Here is a 14,456-nt window from a genome sequence, read left to right as displayed (position 1 = left end):
ATCTTAGCTCGTTTCCTCGCTCTATCCTTCGCCAACGCACCCTGCCGACGTTCTTGATGATAAGAATCGTTAGATTTAATGTACCGTCTATGATACACAGCTTAAGCACTGGTTAAAGCACGCGACTCCTTTCAGGGTGATTTGGGAGTCGTATTTCCGTGTAGCTTTTGTGATCCTTACGTATTCTGATTTTTTTGCTGAGCACGATACCTCTGGCCCTGGCGTATTGTTCAGTATGGTCGATTGCTCTTTGCAGTCGCTCTTCTTTTGCTGCTAGAGAGCCTGTGGCTGTCCATATTGTTATGTCATCTGCATTCAATGCTTAGCTGATGTTTTCTATTTCGTCAAGTACTTTCGTACGTACCATCATCGCTACGTTGAACAGTAGCGGTGATATTACTGAGCCTTGAGAGGTGCCCTTGTTTGGCACCGTGAAGCTCTCAGATCTTGCGTTTCCGATGCCTATCGTATCCGTTCATTCCATCAAGCAGGCTTTGACATTCCAGACGTCTCTGTTTCCACAGTTTATATTATTGTCCCAGGTTATCGTCCCACGTTATCGAAGGCTCCCTTTATGTCGAGCGCTGGTACTATGTGTTCTCCACTTCTTGGTATTTCAGTGAGGACGTCAATGAGTAGGAGTACGTCTTGCGCGGACAGTCCCCTTCTGAAGCCAAACATGGCATCAGGGTAATGTCCCTTGTCCTCCATGTAGTTTGTGATCCTTTCATTGACCACTCTCTCGTATATCTTCCCTAAACAGGAGGTTAGGAAGATTGGTCTTAGGTTTTTGATTTGGAGTCTTTTGCCCGGCTTGGGTATCATAATTACCTCTGCATGCTTCCATTTCGCCGGCACGATTCATTGTTCCCAGATTTCGTTTAGGTACTTTGGAAGTTCGGCGATGGCCGTGTATCCCATGTTTCTAATGGTAGCGTTATTTATTCTGTCCTTTCCGACTGCCGTATTCTATTTGGCTTCCCCTATGGCATGCCCTTACTTCCTCATCGGTGATTGGCCTATACATCTCGGGGCTGTCTTCTCCTGTGTATCCTTGGTCTTGCTTTGGGTGCGTGGTTGCGCCGTAGCATTTCTCCCTCAGTGCCTTTGTTAGTTGGTTTTTCGTTCCGGGGAAGGTGCGGATTAGTCTTTTCATGAACTTGCCGCTTTCTGTTTTGGTTTTTGTTGGGTCTATCAAGGCTCTTAGTATGTTCCAAGTTCTGGGCATTGCTAGTGTTCCTTCTTGAACTGTTGCAAGTTTTGCGTGGCGATTTTGTCTGGGTGCTATGATGCCTTCTTGGTTAGTTCGCAGCGACCTTCAGCTTGAATTTCCTGTTGTGTTTTAGCCGCCTCCATCTCTTGATAAAGCTTCTTCGTGCTTCCGATAGGTGACGAAGGTGGCTGTCTTCGTCTGCTTTTTGTTCCGTGCGAACAATTATCTTCCTGTATTTTTGTCTGGTCTTCGTAAGCTCCGTGCACCACTCTTCTAGGTTGGTTATCGGTTTTGTGGTTTCGCCGCTGTGGTTTCTGAAGGCTTCCCAGTCGGTGATTTTGGCAGTCCCTATGCATCTCTTCATTTCTCCTGTGGCTATTTCTAGGCTAAGGATGAAGTGGTCGCTCCCTGAGGCACGGTGAGCCCCATGGTATGACGTCACAGCCGCACCCCCTCCCTCTCACTCCTCCGCTTGAAGGTCGTTCTTCGGAGCGACATGACCTTAAGGTTTTGCAATGGGAGGGGCGGCATTGATTAAACATGGCGTCGGCTCGCGACTTGAGTGGTTTTGAAGTTTCAGTGCTTTTTGGTGCATCCAATCGGACATTCGGTTCACCTAAACCGATGGGCGAAGCTCACGAGGTCTCTGACGACTATAAGCCGGCTTTCACAAAGGCAGGCGACCTTGATGTGAATCCGGTTACTACTGTGAGTGCGGAGTGCCTTTGTGTGTGCTGAAGTCCATTGGCGGTTAATTTTAACTGCCGGTCCGCTTTTTACGGAGCCGGTGTGCGGATATGCGTGCGACAGTTTATATGTGTGAGCGCTGCGGGGCGATGAGTTGAGAGTAAGATCGTCAGGAGTGAGTGAACGGCACCCCCCTTTTCCCGCCACCACCTTCTCTGCCATGGGGCGTCGTGGTCAGACGAATGCAACCGCTCAGGAAGACTCTGCGATCAAGGAGTGGGTCCAGTGTACGACATCCAAATTGTGGCTCGTATTGGAGGACACGCCGTATGAAACCGTACACAACGCTCGGGAAGACCCTGCTTTCAAGTGCCACCAATGCATAAAAATGAACGTTTTGCGAGATCAGCTCACTGACTACGCTGCTAAAGAGAAGGAAAACTGGAAGCCGGAGATCGCCAACCTCAAGTCGCGGCTGGACGCCGAACTCGCCGCGATATAGGCGGAAAGAAGCGGCCTGAAGGTGGAGCTTGAGGCGGAGAGAAGAAGGAGGACTGCTCTGGAAGAACAAGTGGTTAAACTAAGGCAGACACTGAGCGAGCTGTGTTCGGGAACAACTCGTGTGCGGCAGCCAGCCGCTGTTGAACCAATGGCTTGGGAGTCGGTGGGCACCCTAAAGGCGCAAACGCCAGGACAGCCCACACCAGATTCATGCATAAGTGGAAAAGAGAATACAAGTGAAAGTGAAGAAGAGGACGCCAGGAGCTTAGCCGATACTGCCCGACTTGTCACATGAGGAAGTACTGAAACAGCGACAAAGTATTTCCAGCAGCAGTGCCACCAAACACCTGAAGCACGAAGCTCGGAGTATAGATCCAAGAAAAAAGGGTAGAAACATGGGATCCACATGGACAGGGAAGGAAAGACCGCAGTGTATTCCTATACAGGGATCACAACGCCTACCGTATGAAGCCCGCTATACTAAAGGCTTCAAACTGGCACAAGAGAGTACACATCAGGACAGAGGCAGAAGAAACCTTCCAAAAGGCCTGTGAGGCCCTGAATGATGCAACGGATGTCTGGCAGGTACAGGAGGCCCTGGTGGTACTGCACGCTGGGATAAATGATGCAAAGAAGGAGGATTGGCCAGCGGAGGAGGCTTTTCAGAAAGTGAAAGGCCACCTGGATACGTGGTTGCAGCTGGCTCCACAACACCGCTTCATAGTATACGGTCTCCCCCAGACGGCGACCACCCCTGCTGGCCTTGCAGTGTGAAACGAAGGAATGAAGAACGCATGCAAGGACCCCGGACATCGAGTGCAGTTCATACCAACGACATGGGCGGTTGGACAGCAACAGGACATATACACCGAGCGAGCAGCAAATGAACTTGGGTGTCGACTCGGGCACACAGAGCCTGCTCTTTTTTAGGAATCTACCGTTCCAACAAAGGCAGAAGAGGGCCCAACCCAGGAGTACATTCTGCAACCCCCTTTATGCATGCCCTGGGCCAGACACTGCTACAAATGATGGGCTCACCAAACCGATCGAAAGAGAGGAACATATTCTGGGGGGGGGGGGGGGGGCAACCCCTAGAAGAACACAATGCTGAGCAGCACAGTGAGCAGGGGTAAAGGGTGACGGTTGGTAGAGTAGGCCCTGTTGGGGATAGAGGTGATGTTACTAAACTTCACACACAGCGAAGAAAGAGAAGACAACGACGGAGCAGAGGCATAAGTAACAGGCAAAGGATTTTTTACCTAAACATGCAAGGGGGTCGACGGGAGCAAAAGTGGGAAGAACTTTACAACAATCTACAGAAGCAAGAAATCACAGTCACAGGGCTTGTCGAAACCCATCTACGCAATGAAGAAACCCCACCACAAAGCAAAGACTGTATATGGGAAGGCTTAAACCGCCTAGATAAAAAAAGGAGGGGTGGTGGCCTAGGCTTTCTATACAGGGTTGGTTCCAGTTGGGAGAGGATTCCAGGGACATGCCAGGAACACATGTGGTTGACAGGAAATTTGGGCACCCGCATGACAGCACTAGGCCTGGTTTACCGGTGTACAGTACAGTGGGCGTATCAGAAAACCCTGATACTCTGAGGTGCCTAGAGACCGATATGGCTGCCATGAGCAATATGCCAGTCATTATTGTAGGGGGCTTCAATGCCCACATCGAGTATCTGGATGGTGTGATGGACAGAATGGGCAGATTGCTCCTGAACTGGTCCCAAAGACAAGACTTAGTGGTTGTCGATACCACAGACAAGTGTAGGGGGAAGACGACTTGGACAATGCACAAGAAGACCAGCAGCATAGACTACTGCTTAATAGCACATGCCCTTCTGCCTCAGCTCCAAGAGATGATGATTAAAAAAGAAGGCTCCCAAAGCACCGGAAGCGACCACAACAGTTTTGTGCTGTCATTTGGAAGGGAGGGTCATACACATGTTGACAGGGCACACCCAGAATATCGAAATGATTTGACACCGACAGAAATTGAAGATATTGTGGCACTGCTGGAGAGCGAGGCTGAGGATGTAGATGTGCAATCATATAAAGACTTTGAACTCTGGATAAAAAAGGCAATAGCTTCAGTAAAAGCCAGCGGGCCAATCCAGAAGTACTCCAGAAGACATAGACATAGGCATGGTGGAACAAAGAGGCGTCCAATGCTCTAAAGCAACGTAAAGCTGATTGTAGAGAGCTTCGACATGCCGCACTGCGGGGCACACCTGACATAACAGATAAGCTGTGGGAGGCATACATTGAAGCGAAAAAGCATATGGCCGCTTTGGTAGAACAGATGATGCTGGCAGTTACCAGAAAGCTTCTCCATGAAATTAAATCAGCTGGCAGAGATGGACCAGCGAAATTCTGGCGATATATCCAGACCCTTCAACCAATGGCTAAAACTAACACGGTGACCCTGCGAGAACCAACCACAGGGGAGGAGGCCGAGGAAGTAGCCTGCCTGGGCTACATTGAATCACATATGGCCGACCAGTTCCAATCCTTGATAGGCCATGGTAGTGCAGCACTACCACCCACAAGCCCACCTGCCGGATCGGGATGTGAAATTGTCACAGAGGGGGAGCTGAAGGGAGCTCTGCGACACATGGCGGGAAGCTTGGCAGCAGGGCTGGATGGCATGCTGCCACCATTGTTAACAAAAAAGATGGAGAACAGAACACGGGAACTGCTGAGGGACGCCTTGAACGATGTAATGACCACGGGCACTGCTCCACCAGGGTGACGGTGTTCATGGATACGACTGGTACGTCCTAAAGAGAGGAAGAGACAAGGCCCTCTTGAAAAGCTATAGACCTATTACAGGAACATCCGCATTGTATCGCTTGTATTGCCACATTCTGCGAGCTCGCGTACAGAAATGGGCGGAAGGTGCTAAAATTCTGGGCGAACTGCAAAATGACTTTCAACCCAATCGCCGACTGGAAGACAACATTTTCGTTGTGACATCTTTCATTGAGATTGCCGCCAAAGAGAAGCGAGAGCTTGTACTGGGCTTTCTGGATATAGCCCAGGTATATGACTCAGTGGAGCAAAATCGACTGTGAGAAGTCCTGGAGGCATAGGCTATGCCAGAACCGCTACTACACTTGGTGAAGGCTTTATACACTGAAACCCAGGCTGTGATCCACTGGGGGGCCTCAACCACCAGGCCAATCAGCGTGTCTAGGGGATTGCATCAGGGCTGCCCTATGTCGCCGATCCTGTTCATGTTGTTTATCTCGGTGCTGGAGCGGCGCCTTGTAGAGAGCGGTGTAGGTTTCAACCTCACCTACATGGAGGATGGCGCCACTCGCACTCGCAAGCTACCAGCCCTCCTGTACGCATACGATATAGTACTGCTTGCGGACAACGTGTGGGAGATCTCCAGAGCCTCCTCGACATATGCTCATCTGAGGGCGATGGCCTCGGGCTCCGTTTCAACGCCGTGAAGTCTGCAGCAGTCAGGTTCCAGCCGCAGGCGTCCGAGCACGGTGGGAAAGAGACCCCACCCCTTCATCTTCAGAACAGCAGTGTTCCTTGGTTGCCGTTCTACAGATACCTGGGAATAGAAATCTCGGCCGGCCGAAACTATATACAGGATTTTGAGAAGCGACTCCGGACGAAGGCCATCGGACGACGAGCATTCCTGAGCTCACGCGCCCTATGGGCTTTCAACCGCTTTGAAGTCACCCGGTCGCTATGGAAGGCAGTGGTGGTGCGAGGCCTTACATTCGGCAACGCAGTCATCTATTTATCCTCCGTGACTCGCCAAGGTTTGGAGACGTGACCGAGAGAAGTGGGACGAATGACCATGGGGGCTCACGGCAGTGTGCCGAACGAAGCGGTACAGGGTGATCTGGGGAGGTCCTCCTTTGAGGCACGGCCGTAGCCAAACTGAACTACGAGCGCCGCCTTAGCGAAATGCCGGATGGCCGCTGGGCGCGGGCCCAGTATGTCCACCTGAGGTGTGTCAACACCAAGTGGGCCCGTCGCACCAAGAGTCTGGCGAATAAATACGGAGTGGTACAACTCCCCTCCCCTCCTCCCCCCCCCCCCACACGTCAAGTTTTCAACCCAACAGACGGCAGAAGATCCGAGAGCAAGTGCGATGCGAGGAGTAGCGTCGTTGGCAGCAGACGGCCCGCGAGAAGCCAGCCCTGGCCGTTAACCAACAAGGGAAATCGAAGGTCGAAAAAGAGCCCCTACATGACAACACTAGGGGCAGTGGGCTGTTGTGCGAAGCTAGGAGCGGTGTGCTTCGCACCCGATGTCTTCGAGCAAAGTACACGGAGGGTATGAGCACGACGTGTGAACTTTGCGGAGGTGCTGAGGAAACCATCGAGCACATCGTGCTGGAGTGTGCAAGCCTACGCCCGTCGGTTTCGGATGCACAGGACAATTCCGCAGTTGGCCCTATACCGTCTGACCCGGTCAGCGGATCCAATAGCCTCGGGGCACTAGCTATGGCACTCGGTTTTCGCCGACCCGACGAGCCACAGCAATGGAAGCTGGTTGAGCGAACCAAGCGGCGCTTGGAACATTGGTGGCCCGCACGACACGGTCACGCTCCTTGAAGGCTCAGTGAGTCGAAAACGTGCCACGGGCGTGGGTTAGGTGTTTTTATTATTTTTTTATTTTTTGTTACCTTCTTGTCTTGATCCAGTTTTTAGTGCCATTGATCTCCCGATACAAAGGGATAGCCAGCATCATTACCATCATCATCATCAGGAGTAGAGCTTCCGCACTAAAAGCCTTTGCGGAAACCATGTAAAAAAACGCTCGGTAGGCTTTTGTTGACAGGCAGATGATGTCAGCGGGCTCTTTTAAAAGTTAGCGCCGGCATGAGGGCACAGGAGGCGGGAGGGGAGGGGGGCGTGGTTGAAAATTCTGGTATCTGTAGCTGAAGCAGCCGTCACCTCAACTTCAGCGGACATGGTTTCGCGACACGTGTCTCCTTTCTTTCACATCTATTTCATTCAACTCATTTCGTTCTGCACGCTGCAGTTTAAAGCGGCTGAGCGCAGCGACAAATGCCTTAGCTGCCGCCCCAATAAAGTAAAAGTACTTCACAGCGCGCCGCTTATTCCTTACTGGCACCCACGAACACTGGCACACGGTGGCGTAGACAACACGGTGATGTTGCTGGCGCAAATCGCTTTTCGCTAGAATAAGATTAACAGTTTTAAGCCACTGTGAATTTTTTTTTTTGGGGGGGGGGGGGGGGGGCGGATAACACGAGCAAGCACGCATTTTAAAGGCTGGCTATTAAACATAGATGGTTCTTTAAATTATGCTACACTCACGTACAGTTACAGTAATAAAAGAGGGACGCGTATTTGAAAGCTTTTTAAAGTTACCAAGCTGAGGGTAATGCACTGCCAAAAAAAAATTAACAGGAAATGCACTGAAACTTGGAAACACATGTATCAGTAGCGGTAGACGAGCAACCTGTTTGCATGCAAGCAAATAGCTAATGAAATTAACATAATTGCTGCTAGCTTACCAAAGTCTAGGCATTCTCGTTTCTCGCAGACATTTCCGTCTGAGCCTGTTTCACCTTGAAAAAAGTCACAGCATTTTTGGTCACTCACTGCTGCAAATAAACAGACTAGTTAATACGGGCGAGCGCAATAAGTTCTTCGTCACAAACCCTGATTTAAAAGTTAGGACGGCGCTTAAGCTTCGCAATAAGTGTAGATGCGATGACCCCTTTTCCTTCTTTTTTATTTTTTATTTATGATAACATCAGTACACATCTCCAGCACACCTTACTGTCATACACACCACAACACTTTCACTTGGTGCCCCTCTGACACGCTTGTACCAACGACCCTTTGATGCCGTTTCCTCCTTGCACATAAACCTTTTTCTATAAATTGCACACCAAAGGTCTACCTGCTAAAACCTGCCTCGATGGGAAGAATATTTTTGTACCTTCTGTTACCTGTCGTCTGCGGAATGTACCTGAAACAATTGAACACTGTTTTTTCAACTACAAGGATGCGATTTTTTTTTGGGATGTGCTGAAAAGGACGCTAAAGAAGTTCCTAACCTACTGTGTACATTACCTTGTGGCTGCTGAACCTGATTATGAACCATACGACATGTTTTTTTTCTCATTAGACTTAACAGCATGTGGAAAACGCGCATGCTAGACCGCAACGCTGAATCTCTTGTTTCAGCGAGAAGCCAATTTAGCCGAATGATGCTCCAGCTCAGGGACATATCTGATGAGAGGGACTTTGTACCGGACTGGTTTCCGCTGTTGATGCATCGTCTATCTTTGCCGCCCTTTTATTCGTGTTGTCTTCTGTCAAACCAGTGCAGAGCAGCCACTAGCTCAGGTATTTGTACATAATCTCTACATATCCCCTCCTGTACATACATAATTTCGCATAGTAAATACGATGTTGCGAAGATAAAGACCCTTTGTGGCGTACGCGTTGCGTGCCCTTCTGGCAAGCAGAAGGCCTGGGTTCGAACCCCAATGCCGCCGAATTCTGGGAATATTTCCGTTAAGTTTTGAGGCCTTCCTCACAATCCTAGGTTAAGACGACTGCTTTTCGACCGTAGGAGCTGTATGCGTTATCGCTTAATAGACACTGCGAGCATGAGCTCGCATTTCACGTCAGTTGCAGTTTCAGCAACCACTTGATATCACAGGCCTTGAAGCTGCAGTTTTGATATAACCAGCGAACTCGCATAAGAAGAACTGCAGACTGGGCGATTTGGTTACAATTCATATTTCCAGTCGCATCCTGAAGTCTTCAGGTCATAGTGCAAATTTTGCGAGGAGGCAGCAAATTTGGCCCACATGGTGCGGACATGTCCGACTAGGTGCGATAGCTCGCGCACTCTAGAGTCCTGGGAGGCTTTGCTGTGCAGCCCAGACGTCAGGACATCATCAGTCAAGCCCTTGCTGCTGCTGTGTCCCAAGCGATTCCGGCCTACGGGGGAGATGGACTTCTCTCGTGGCGTGCATTGACTGGTGTTTCAATAAAGTTGTTTCTCTCTCTCTCCACAGAGCAACCAAACAGGACAGAGTAAAATGAGGCACACAGAATGGCGCTGAATATTCGCATAAAATTGCAGAACACCGCAAAAAATTACCTGCTGTAATTGACGTGAAATAGAGTATATAAGGAAAGGCTTCGGACGCTATTCCCGTGGAAGCCGGTGTAAAGGAAATCTCTTTAACGCGAAAGTGTTAAGACTTCCCGTTGCGGCCGCGTTTCGATGGAGGCAGAACTAAAAATGCGACCGTGTGCTGTGCGATATCAGTGCGCGTGAACGATAGCCAGGTGGTCGAAATTATTCCGGAGACCTCCACTACGGCACCTGTCACTCTTTCTTTTTTGACTCTCACCTTTCTCCCTTCCCTCACGGCGCACTTGAGCTGTCCCCCGAGAAATGAGAGAGTTACTGCGCCTTTTATTTTCGGATAACCAATCATTATAGGCGCCCGTTCCGCAGAAAATCCAGCGTTGGCGTTGTCAGAGAAAACGCACGTGACCCTTCTGCGACCTAGGTCGATCGCGTGAACTTGTGACGTCATCACAATCTGTCCACTGTGACAGGTTGCAGTTAAGTTAACGATCAGTTACGAGAGGTTGCTCGGGAAGAACTATACCTGGGTCTCACAAGCGTCGGCGGTTTCTGAGTTTAAAACAGCCATCAGCTGGTGCAGTGGGTCATCGCTTAACCGCTGCACAACTGCACAAAAAGTGGTGTGAGGACTCCTCGCGATCTAGGAATATAAAGTAGGGAATGAACAATTACGCATATATGCGCATGTAGGCAAACCTAGGCGAGGCGATACACAAAGAGGGCTTCACGCCGCTGAAGGGAGCCACTAACGCTTTGGCGTCATACCCTTAAGTGTCCCCTCAAGTATTATTGATATTCAAAAATATACTTCTCGCTACCCATGGAATAAAGCAACCACTAGAGGGCATTTATTTGTTGTCAGCAATATATGCAACGTTTGCTTTTTTCCCTTCTTTCCTAATAAACCAACCTGAGCACTTGAAAAACAAATGAACTTATTTTTGTATTATTTCGTTTATAGCCGCCCCTTGTCGGTGCCAGTATTTCCGCAAGCTCACTTGCAGCCAGGAGATGTACAACAAAGTGGTAGAGTATTAATCGTTCCGCCCACCAGTGGCTCACCCAAAAACATTCCTGTCTGGTATCGTATTTGCCAATTTATTTTGTGCTATCACCAAAACTTTCTAATCTCTTGTAGACAGAATTACAGTGAACGTGCCCACAGTAAGAACTTAGTGCCAGGAGTATACAGTCCTTGCGTACCTACTTGAGTCGTATCTACAATAGTACCAGCTTTATAGAAATAGATAATCGTCGGCTTCTTTCTCAGTATACAGTACAACCGGACCAAACGTATAGTAGCAGATTATCCGACACCGCGGTAAAAGATATGCTGGTTAATTAGGCAATATTCCCCACCACGAAAACAAAAGAACAGCATCACAAAGAGCTTTACGAGTGAAATCTAATTCTTAAAGGCTTTGATATTTAGTAACCTGGTTCGTACAGGCAGCGCCTGGGTGAACACAATATCAGCCTGCGCGACACCAGCTGTGCCTTCAAGAGACACTAAAAGGAAGAATAAGAACAAGAAAAAATAATTTATGGTAGACTAATTGATTGCCCTTCGGGACCACCGCGAGCGTTCCAATTGAGCGAAAAACTGAGTGCGTTGGTGAGACAACCGTAAATAAAATTCCTCATTTGTCATACATTTACAGTTATCGTGGTATTACGTCATCTTTATGACGCGACACTGTCCGAGGTCTCGTCGAAACAGGAAGACGAGCGACAACGGAACCGCATGGTTCAAAAACCAACCACCCTGTTGTTATAGCATTTGTCAACAGCTGGCGCTTCTATTCTGTTCACTGCGTGTTTTTTCACCGTTTCTCAATGCTCGGTAGACTCGCCGATCCAAAAATGGCCGATGAAATTGAACGAGGCTCGCTTCTAAATTCCCTGCGCCCGGAAACTTCACGTAGGACGATTAAGCGGTGTGATAACTGAGCGACCCTTCACATGCAAGCTTGTAAGTGGGCGCCAGTCTCCGCACTACTTTCCTCCTATTCCGACGAAGTATTCCTATCGAAATATTGCGTTTGTCTGAAAGTGAGGAACAATAGTTGCTCGAGAAGAATTCAATTCAGTGACTTATCTGTGCTATTCGGATACCAATGCCTTATTCTAATGTACTTTTCAAGCCGGTTTAAACTCCATTTAAGCACAAGGTATTTATAGAAGCTTGCCGAATTCCATGCCTGGCATTTTGCGCCAAGTGCGGTCGGTGGCTTGGCTCTTTCATAAACCTGGAGTAATCGTAGAGGTAATACTCTTGGTCAATACATGTAGACGCGACAATCTCAAAATTTTGGTTACTTTACCGCAGCTGATGATCTGTGAGGCGCCCACTTAATTTGCTTATCAGTTATATAAATGGTGAATGTGGTGTGATTATGGCTGTCAGCATTGTTCATTAGCATTTTTTTCTGTCTAGAAGATTTAAGTCATGGAAAAACTTCTTTAACGAAAGCAACTTACGGATTCCCCAAAGAAGAACGAGGTTGATTTAGTGCAGTTCTGGGATTATTCCGAGACACTTGCTCGACTCTACGGCATTACGAACCTGTGTTGCATTTCGTTCATGAAATATCGGCTCTTTATTCTGATCACTGAAAGCCTGTGTGGACTAGTATTGAGAATTTCGAGAAGAGCACTATTAGAGGCGGTTGAACAGTTTTTTACGCAGAATGCTATCACATGTTCCAGAACTTACCGGGAACTAAAGGTGTACCGTCCGACGCGCAAATAGCGACGCACAGGATTCCAAGGGTAATCCGGAAAATCATTGTCCTCTGCAAAAAAAGGAATCATGGCATGAACTTAATGTGTGCTACACCGGAATGACGCCACGCCAGATTACGGCAACAGTTATCGCCTCTGTCCTCCTCCTCATACTCCTTCTCTAACCGTTTCGAGCACCGCCTTTATTAACACGCATCAAAGCAATAAACGCTGTCTTAGCCCAGCCACCGCTGTGTATGGTGCGGATTCTTCAATTTGGAATCTTAGTAATGCATCTTTTACTGAACGGCTTTCAAACAGTGCGCTAAGAGTTCTATACTTGAGGAATTCTTCATCAAACTTCCGGTACATATAGTAATTAAATCAACTTTTACATAAGTGCTAAACGCCCGTACTTGCACTGAAGATTCCATATCTTATCAGGTTTCAGCGTACCCCAACTAGTTTGGCACCGACAAGAACTTTCGTTTCAGGCCACGGAGAGCATACGGCTAGTGCGAGACGATTTCAAGTTTTTTTCAGGGGATGGCTCCTCTACCGCATGACATTTTATACCGGCAATTGCTCATGCCGCATTCGCTAAGATCTAAGCGTAGCTCGATGTTCATGTAACTGTGATTTAATGCGAGGAGGGAAGAAGGAGAAGAAACGCATGCAGTGGGCAGAAATGGCAAAAGGCGAAGTGGGTAGAGATGTGGCGCGCATTGTTTGGCGCCAGATTGTCCAGAGCTTGGCGCCAGGGGCGTGCGAGAGAGAACATCGTCGACTTTCTGTTCTCCCCTCTAGAGCCTATCGTTCCTTGTAATGACGTGACGCGCTAGAAATACTAAATAATTTACTAATAAACCCCTTCCAGGACTGTTTCCGAAACCATGGAGATACCCGGAACAGCGTACGCATATCCTCCAGTTCGAAGCACGGCACCAGGGGAGATTGCTTCATGATCTGCGTGGAGCATGAGCGACTCACTGAGACCTAGTACCACGAGAGCAGAAGACCCACGTCTTGGAAAACATAGCAGCGATTAGGACATAACTTGCCCCTTTGTCCATGCGTCCTGATGGATTTAGCGTTCCTGCACTTGTTCCAAAATAAAGGCCGCCGACGCAACCTTTCCGCCAGGCTCTTCAGTTGCTCAACTGGATCCTACGAAACAAAAACAAGAAAAAAACGATGTAAGCAGCTGCGGAATGGACGTAAAATAAGCTGCAAACTTTTTCGTTGGTTGTGGAGAGGGAACCTTTAAAAGCAGAGAGCATGTTCACCAGACCCCCAGAAGTGGCGCCACTGGGCTGAGCAGGAGAAGAGCGAGAGAGTGAGTTAGCCAACTTTGGTAGGTTATGCTGCTTGGGAATGAGAAGGAGTTCTCTCGCCAGGCCTCTGAGAACGACTCTCCATATCTAAATGCGCGAAGCGGCTCAGATGACTTAAAATGACGCTTTGGACAGATAGTTGTCCCAGTTTGTGTGCTGTTTTCCCACTCGTTACATCAGATGGTCCGTTCAGTCCTGCTTGATTTAATGAGAAGATGCTAGTCCACCAGTGCTACGAAAAGAGCCCACGTTACCTCGGAGGACTGAAGATTTAAAACGGACCACACCCCCTTGACTCGTGGACGACGTGGCAGCTAGGCCGAGGAGCAGCGAATAACTTTATATATACGACAGCGTCGAGGCCAGCAGCGGCGGAAAAGGCAATGACGCTTTTACTACGTAAATGTTTCTGAAGCAACACGTGCTGGTGCCAGCAAAAAAAGTAAACACCATATAACCTTTCAGTCCGTGATATTTTTTCCATTGTCAGATCGATGACTGCTGGAAGAATTCGCCTGGACTCCTTTAACTCAATTTAAAAAAAAAACAGAGGGAACAGACTCACAACCTTCTTCCCTTAAGTTTTTTTCTTTTCTCCTATCTTGGTCTCATGTCGAAATGAAAACAACGTCAGACCCTCAAATGTCAACGTACAGCATGGAGGAATACCATTTATTAATGTCACCTTGCTTTCAGCTGGTTTCAGCCATATGTGACAAATGTACAAAGGGCCAAACACAAATGTCTAGAACGATCGAACTGTGTGTTCCGCAGCTCCAAAAGCCGCTGCAGAGAGGAAGGCAAGAAATGGCGATGAAATCCTGTGAGTTTAATTGCATGAAGAAGCGTTGTTTTCGCGGGTCACTCTGCTAA

The 14,456-nt window shown here is 48.5% G+C and overlaps 1 protein-coding gene across 2 annotated transcripts in view; it reads right to left on the bottom strand.

Moving 5' to 3' along the window:
- Nucleotides 1–13,918, bottom strand: part of LOC144121049 (membrane metallo-endopeptidase-like 1) — a 50,581-nt gene extending 36,663 nt beyond the window's left edge. Inside the window, exons 1-3 of one of the 2 annotated variants that reach the window (XM_077653967.1) lie at nucleotides 13,838–13,918; nucleotides 13,311–13,416; nucleotides 12,211–12,320 (exon numbers count right to left, since the gene is read on the bottom strand). The gene's annotated coding sequence lies outside the window, so the exon portion shown is untranslated. Of the gene's footprint in view, nucleotides 1–12,200; nucleotides 12,321–13,310; nucleotides 13,417–13,837 lie in introns of those variants that run through there. The other variant, XM_077653968.1, reaches the window with a different exon arrangement.
- Between the last annotated feature and the right edge of the window lie 538 nt (nucleotides 13,919–14,456).

Source organism: Amblyomma americanum, chromosome 2 (assembly GCF_052857255.1).
Source record: "Amblyomma americanum isolate KBUSLIRL-KWMA chromosome 2, ASM5285725v1, whole genome shotgun sequence".
Lineage (NCBI taxonomy): Eukaryota > Metazoa > Arthropoda > Arachnida > Ixodida > Ixodidae > Amblyomma > Amblyomma americanum.
The sequence above is the reverse complement of the archived record's forward strand: the minus strand, read 5'-3'. Positions and strand labels throughout refer to the sequence as shown.